This window comes from Penaeus monodon, chromosome 14 (genome assembly GCF_015228065.2).
Source record: "Penaeus monodon isolate SGIC_2016 chromosome 14, NSTDA_Pmon_1, whole genome shotgun sequence".
Taxonomy (NCBI): Eukaryota; Metazoa; Arthropoda; class Malacostraca; order Decapoda; family Penaeidae; genus Penaeus; species Penaeus monodon.
The window spans coordinates 21,056,877-21,064,376 of NC_051399.1; the positions used below are offsets into that span (position 1 = coordinate 21,056,877).

The window sequence follows — 7,500 nt, forward strand, 5'->3', positions numbered from 1 at the left end:
AAAAGGAGATGAGAGAGATGGGGGAGAGAGAGAGGAGAGAGGAAGGGGAGAGAAGAAGAGAGGAGAGGGGAGAAAATGGAGAGGAGAGAGAGGGGGAGAGAGAGAAAGAGGAGAGAGAGAGAGAGAGAGGAGAGAAGGGGGAGAGAGAGAAGAGAGAGAGAGAGGGGAGAGGGGAGGGGGAGAGAGAGAGAGAAAAGAGGGGAGAAGAGAGGAGAGAGGAAAAAGAAGAGAGAAAAGGGGAGAGAGGAGAGATGAGAGTGGAAGAGGAGAGAGGAAAATGGGGAGTGAAAAAGAGAGAAAAGAGATGAGAGTGAGAAAAGGGGAGAGGATGAGAGGAGAGTGAGAGAGAGAGATGGAGGGAGAGGGAAGGAGGAGAGAGAGTGAGAGAGGGGAGAGATTGAGAGAGAGAGAGAGAAGAGGGGGGAGAGAGAGGGGAGAGAGGAGAGAGAGAGAGAAAAGAGAGAGAGAGAGAGAGAGAGCAGAGAAGAGACAGAGAGAGGGGAGAGAGGAGGAGAGAGGGAGAGAGAGAAGAGGAGGGATGGGGGAAGGGGAGGGGGGGGGGGAGAGAGAGAGAGAGAGAGGAGAGATAGGAGAGAGAAAAGGGGAGAGAGAGAGAGAGAGAAAGGAGAGAGAGAAGGGGAGAGAGAGGACGAGAAAAGAGAGAGAGAGAGAAAGGGGGAGAGAGAGAGGGGGAGAGAGAGAGAGAGATGGGAGGGGAGAGAGAGAGAGAGATGAGAGAGAGAGAGAGAAGAAAAAGGGGGGGGAGAGAGAGAGAGAGATGGAGAGAGAGGAGAGCGAGGAGAGGGGAGAGAAGTGAGAGAGAGAAAAGAGAAAAATTTAGAGGAGAGAGGTTAGAGAGGGGAGAGAGAGAGAGAGAGAGAGAGAGAAGAGAGAGAGAGAGCGAAAAAAGATGGGGGCGAAAGAAAGGAGGAAGAAAAGGGGAGCGAGGAGAAGAAAACCCGGGGGCGGCCCGAGGGGAACGCCAGGGGAAAAGGGCCCCAAAAAAGGGACCCCCAAAATAAGGGCCCAAAGGGGGCCCCCAAGGTAAACCTGGGGGCCCCGGGCCCCCTTTCGCAACCCCATGGGGTTTCCCCGGGGGGGGGGCAGAGTCCGAACCCGCCTTTCCCCGGAGCTTCCAGGCCGCTCCACCTGCTCCATCCCTGCGCCGCTCTCCTCTCACGCAAGCCGACCTGGGGCGTTCCAGGCCAGGCCTTTCCCCGATCAACCGCTTCACACTGGCGTGATGACCCCCGGAAGTTGAAGCATTCCATTCGAACGGACCTATCTGGGAGTTAAACAATAATCTAGCACTTCCCATTTCTACAACCTCTGAGAGCTTGTAATACGACACAGAAAAGATTAGACCAAAATTTACCGTACGCACATAACATTCTTCTGATACAACTTCCGAAATATGACGCCAACAACAATGATCCTTACTTCATTTCATTTTTCTCTCCATTCATGTATTTATTTCGTGTTTTCGACGGGTTTTCCCTTACGTCCATTGGTTATTAGTTTTTAAATATCTACTTTATATTGCTGCATTTACGTTGTTGAGAAACAGCGGTATGAAACGACACCTGAACTGCTTTTCAGAAGCAGGTATCACCCAGAAAAGAAGATAAAAAGTGGAACAAGACTAGTTTTTCGTGGAATTTGGCTTCGTCATGAGGACTATTTATTCTATCTCTTCGCTTCATATATATGTACGATGACGAAAATCACGACCAAGTTGAATCGATAATAATAAAGAAAATATATCACCAATATCCAGTCAGAAATTGTAACTAATTAGTTAATTCGCTTTGCGTGTGTCTACCTGTTCCAAGCACACATATGTATAAGAAACAAAGAATGTTCCTTTGTTTCCAGTGGAGAGCTGCATCCGTATGGACTAACGATCAAGGTGACCCGGAACTCTTACGTCACAAAAAACGGTTATAGGTTCAACGGCCGTCTGTCATGAGATGTATCAACTGAAGTATTAATAAGAACGTGTGTACTTGTACTAGCGAGTCACAGTATAAAGAATTCCTAAGAAAAAACGATGGTAAAAACAGCGTGAGGTTGGTCGTAGTCTCTCCCTCTGGCCCCAAAACCTGCTGGGTGACCTGCTAGCTCCGGCCTCAGAGCACAGCTGTGCTGCTCAGCCGGGTTTCCCAGACAGCATGGCGGCGGCGGCACACCACACCTGCCTCGCCATTACCCTACCGCGACATTATGTCAAACACAATTATCACGTACTGTGATATTCATTGCAGATGTACGTAGAGGCAACCTGATTCCCTTTCAATGTCGAACTAAAATAAAAATGTGCAATAAGCGAAACTTAACGTGATCTAACATCAACTATTTCGTCTTAGTATCAACTGCAGAATGAAATGGAATAAATTTATTTGTTTGCGACTCTCCAAAGAATAATGGAGAGTAGTACAGAACTACAACGCAAATTATATATAACAGGTTGGAACACTCCCCGAAACTTAATACTAGTGCAAGTGTGAATATCAGACGCACTTGTGCATGCCTTGTATACATGACAGAGGGTTGGGCACAGATTGGTGTCGTACATTACGTGCGCAAGGAACATCTGTTAATCTTCTGAATGACACACATATCAAGCTTTTCTTGTACTACATGCATGTCATTCAAGCGTGACATCGCATAATGGCAGTGCAGATAACGAGCCAACTAGAAAGAGTAGCTGTAGTAGGAGATGTTAAGAGCGAGGCCAAGCTGTGCGTTCAGAGAGACCCGGTACTACCAGGCTAACTCAACACCAAATACGGCAACTGGACATATGGCCGCCGTCACCTCTAAATGCCACTGCTGCCCAATCGTCTCCAGTGCCCACATTTAACTCTTAATCCCACAGTATCAGGCTAATACGTGTCCCAGTCGATGATATGAAACAGAAAAAATAACAGTATACTTTGGAGTAAAATCAGAAATCCCAAGATCATTTCCACACGAGGAGGAGGCGAAGAGACGGTGAGCATGTGTATGTAGCAACTGTGGGAGCGGAGAAAGTTCGGCTCACTCCCCGATCCAAAACAATAATACCTGCTTGGCCCTAGTGAACAACTCGTATCTCTGTCCTTGTAGCTAGGACCTCGGCTAAATACATACTTTTACTAATTTAGACATTAATATTAAGTTCTTGCACTTCCTTTTCTTGAAACAACTAACAGATATGTACGTGATACCCAACCATTTCTTCTGGTCTGCGGTAACAACTTCATGTCTATTCGTCGGGGTAAAGTCCTGTCATTCTCTATTTTTCTTGTAAGTTTCCGTTGATTAAAGCAAGGGATATCCGGAGCTTTGTGACGTCACGAGGTAGGCAGCATTCGCCTCAGCCACGTCACCTCCTCCGCCTGCTGGCTTGCGTCATACATTTTCTGCCTGAAGTTCGTCGCTTTTCTCAGTCCCTTCTTTCGCAAGACATAAGCATTTTGCGTTCTCTATTAACGCACCTGACTGTCTAGTCATAGCCTAGTATGATTTCGTCAACAATACGTACAAGGTGAACGTGGCCAACTTCCTGACTTTGTTTATGAGGATAAAAGACTTGTGCTCTCCTGGCGCCCGATCAAACAAAACTCCTTCAGGGCTGTCTATTTGCATGGCTTATACTGACTGGGAGTAAATTTCTGTAATTGCTTATATTATTAGAACTGATAACTATCCATGTGAAGGAGCTGTAGAACTGCCTGCTAAAAGTAACCGCAGTGCAACTTAGGGAATATAACCTCTGAATCACAGGTGTGGGAAAACCAGACAGCAACATATATATATCACATACTTTGTTAGTATAAAACTAGAGGACAGTTTTGTGCTGTTTTCATACCATATTAATGAGTGTCGGATAGCAGGATACGTCAATAATACAGGCGGTCGTTCGCATTATCAAATTTCTTTGCCCAATTGTAATCTATATGCCCTGAAGGATATGATGTATCATAAGCTTAGTAGCCAAAACTTAGTTAAAAAACATTTTTTTGCAAAGATTATAACAACGGTGACTAATCCGCTTCAAGACCTACATTATTACAAGTAAGAAGCTGAGACAGTAGCAACTGCGACCTAACAGCGGGGTAAAACTAGGTGTACAACACAGCATTTTTCCACATGCCGTGTGTTGCGATGGGCAAGCGGTCGGCGCAGTCCTGTTTACAACTGACACAATGTTGCAGCGCTCGGCGATAGCCTTCATGAACCACCTTATCCCTGATGGGTCTCAGCTGCACATTGCCCGGCCGTGTTCGATCCTCTGCTCTTGCTGCATCTTCTCCACAACCTCCATACAAGCAATCTCAAACCTTCATCAACCTGGCGAGGGTGTTACACCTACTCGGGCACCACAGAACAACCTGAAAGACGAAAGTGCGGCCTCTGCGCCTCGTCGCTGGTGAGCGGAGGATATGGTCCATTGATCCCTTCAGCACAAACACAACGCCGCCTCTCAATGACTCATAGTAACGATCGGGATCCCATTTCACATGGGGATATTAACACCGCTGTCTTTGGACCAATATCCAATCTTAGTTTTTTGTCAGTTTGTATGAATAAAGAGATAAAGAACAAAACTTATTCAGACAGCCCTTCCAAGATTTCTTTAACCGCTCGCTGATCTCCGTTTTCTTTCCAGCCAATCGGCATAATGATTGCCTGACTCTCTTCTGACAAGATTGGACTTTTTCAGAAAAAGGGGCATTAGAATTTATTTAGATATAACAGTAAAATCAACTAATCGTAGATATAGTATGTGTCAAGCAAAAAAAGGAAGAAAATTCTGCAAAGTCGTAACGTTAACGATAACAGTTTGGCCATATGCCAACCTATAGCCTACAGAATCAACGATTACAACCGAGTTCCCCTACTGGCCTGGAGCATAAATTTTGCGAGGCTTATTTCAATACGCGCGTGGCAGCATGTCCTTCGTGATCATGGCGAGATAATGAACATGCGAATATGTTCCGTCACGTGAAACGAGAAGCTACGACCACACCACAGCGCCATATCGCGACAGGTGTTGTCTGGACCAGTGTGACGGCCTGGACAACCTCACTGGGCTGATGCAAGGTAGGATGTATAGCACTGATGATGGCCGTGCATTAAAAATCAACCGAAGGCATTGTCAGAACAAAGAAATGTGCGTAATCAGTCTAGGCTGTGGCCAGACTAGAAACGGGTTCAACCACATGCATGAGAGCACGGTTGGATGGCGAACCGAGCGAGCCGTTCGACGAGCAGGCCGATATTCGGAATGTGTTGCGAAGCGAGGTGCGTGTCCGTGAGGTGTGGAGCGAGTAGTGTGACGTGCTGCGGAGGGGCACGCTGAGGGTGGCCGGCGAGGCGGGCTGGAGTGGTGGGTGCGGCGGAAGCTTGAGGCGATGGGTGCGTGAGACAGCGCGGCGCCCTCACACTGCCAGACAGCTCCACAGTATCTAGTCGCAAAAAATACTTGTGGCGACATCGGGTCAAAACTAATGATGAAATACTTGGTAGCTGTCTTGGATAGGTATCCAGGCCATAACGAAGGCTTAACAATGTTACTCTACACGAAATTTTACAAAGCCCTCTTGAGAAACAAATCTTGCCAGGGCAGTTCTTACAAATTGCAAACATCGTATGTTCTCATTTGCAACAGGCTACTGGTGAAATGAAGTTTAAATATTCTAGAAACGAAATTTCAAATGTAAATTACGAAAACTTTGAAAAAACATATTGTGTATGTGTTAAATTACTCGGGTTATCAGCATAAAAAAATAAGGATATTATGCTCAATATTGCTCCTATACACATATAAAACAAGCCTCAAAACAAAAATGATGATTATCAAACACATCGACACAGAAATACGTTAGGAAAGAGTAAAATATTAGGTCTAACAACTCAGTAACGACAAGAAACGCGTAGAGCCTGATGCTACATTTCAAACACCTGCTGGCGGCCATGAAAACAACAGGGAGTGTAAAAAATCCTCTAACACAAAACAATTATGAAAGGTCGAGAGAGAGAGAGAGAAAAGAGAGAGAGAAGAGAGAGAAAGGGGGGGGAGAGAGAGAGAGAGAAGGGGAGAGAGAGGAGGAGGGAAGAGGAGAGAGAGAGAGAGAGAGAGAAGAAATGGCAGGAGAGAGAGAGAGAGAGAATGGCAGAGAGAGAGGAGAGAGAGAAGAAAAGAGGAGGAGGAGAGGAGAGGAGAGAAAAGAGAGAGGGGGAGGAGAGAGGGGAGAGAGAGGAGAGAAGAGAGAGAAGAAGAGAGAGGGAGAGAGAGAAAAGGAGAGGGAGAGAGAGGAAAGGGAAAAGAGAGAGAGAGAGGGGAGAGAAAGAGAGGAGGAGGAGAGAGAGAGAGAGAGAGAGAGAGAGAGAGGGAGAGAGAGAAAGAGGAGAGAGGAAAAGGAGGAGAAAAAAAAAGAAGAGAGAAAAGGGAGAAGAAAGGGGAAGAGAGGGGGGGGAAAAAAAAGAGGGGGGGGGGGGGGGGAGAGAGAAAAGGAGAAGAGGAAAAAAAGGGGAAGGAGAGGAGAGAGAGAGAGGGGAAAAGGGAAAAAAGAAAAAGAGAAGACAGAGAAAAAGGAAGAGGAGAGAGAGGAAAGAAGGGGAAGAAAAGGAGAGGGAAGGAGAAGAGGGGGGGAAAAAAGGGAAAAGGGGAAGAGAAGAAAAGAGAAGAAGGAGAAGAAAAAGGGGAGAAGAAAAAAGAAAAAAAAAGAAGAGAGAGAAAAAAAGGTGAAATAAAGGAGAGAGAGAGAGAGAGAGACAGAGAGAGAGAAGAAGAGAGGAGAGAAAGAAGAAAGAGGGGAAGATAAGAGAGGAAAGGGGAAAGGGGGGGAAAGAGAGGAATGACAAGAGAAAAAATGCAAGAAAGAGGAGGGAAGAAAAAGGAAGGAGAGGAGAGAAAAGACAGAGAGAGAAAAGGAAAAAAGGAAAAGAAGAAGGAAGAGAGAGAGAGAGAGAAAAAAGGGGGGGGAAGGGAAAGAGAGAGAGAAAAAGGGAGAGAGAGGGGAAGAGAGAGAAGGGGGGAAGAAAAAAGGAAGAGAGAAGAAGAGAGGGGGAGAGGGGGGGGGGGGAAAAAAAAAAAGAAGAGGGGGGGAGAGAGGAGGGAGAGAGAGAGGGGAAGAAGGAGAGGGGAAGGAGAGAGAAAAGGGAAGGGGGAAAAGAGAGGAAGAGAGAGGAAGGAGAGAGAGAGGAGAGGGGAAAGGGGGAAAGGGGAAGAGAGAGAGAGAGAGAGAGAGAGAGAAGAAGGAGGAGAGAGAGAAGAAAAAGGGGAAGAGGATGAAGAAAAGGGAGAGAGAAAAAGAGGAAAAAGGGAGAAAGAGAAAAGGGGATAGAAGGAGGGGAGAAGGAGAGAGAGGGGAGGAGGAAAAAAGGGGAAGAGAGAAAGGAAGAGGGGGAAATGAGGGAAGAGAAGAAGTAAGGAGAGAGAGAGAGAGAGAGAGAAAGAGAGAGAAAGAGAGAGTGAGAGAGAGAGAGATGAGAGAGAGAGAGAATGAGAGA

At 46.4% G+C, this 7,500-nt stretch overlaps 1 protein-coding gene across 1 annotated transcript in view; it reads right to left on the reverse strand.

Moving 5' to 3' along the window:
• Positions 1-7,500, reverse strand: part of LOC119580642 (leucine-rich repeats and immunoglobulin-like domains protein 3) — a 74,147-nt gene that overhangs the window by 18,613 nt on the left and 48,034 nt on the right. The gene's annotated exons all lie outside the window — the stretch shown is intronic.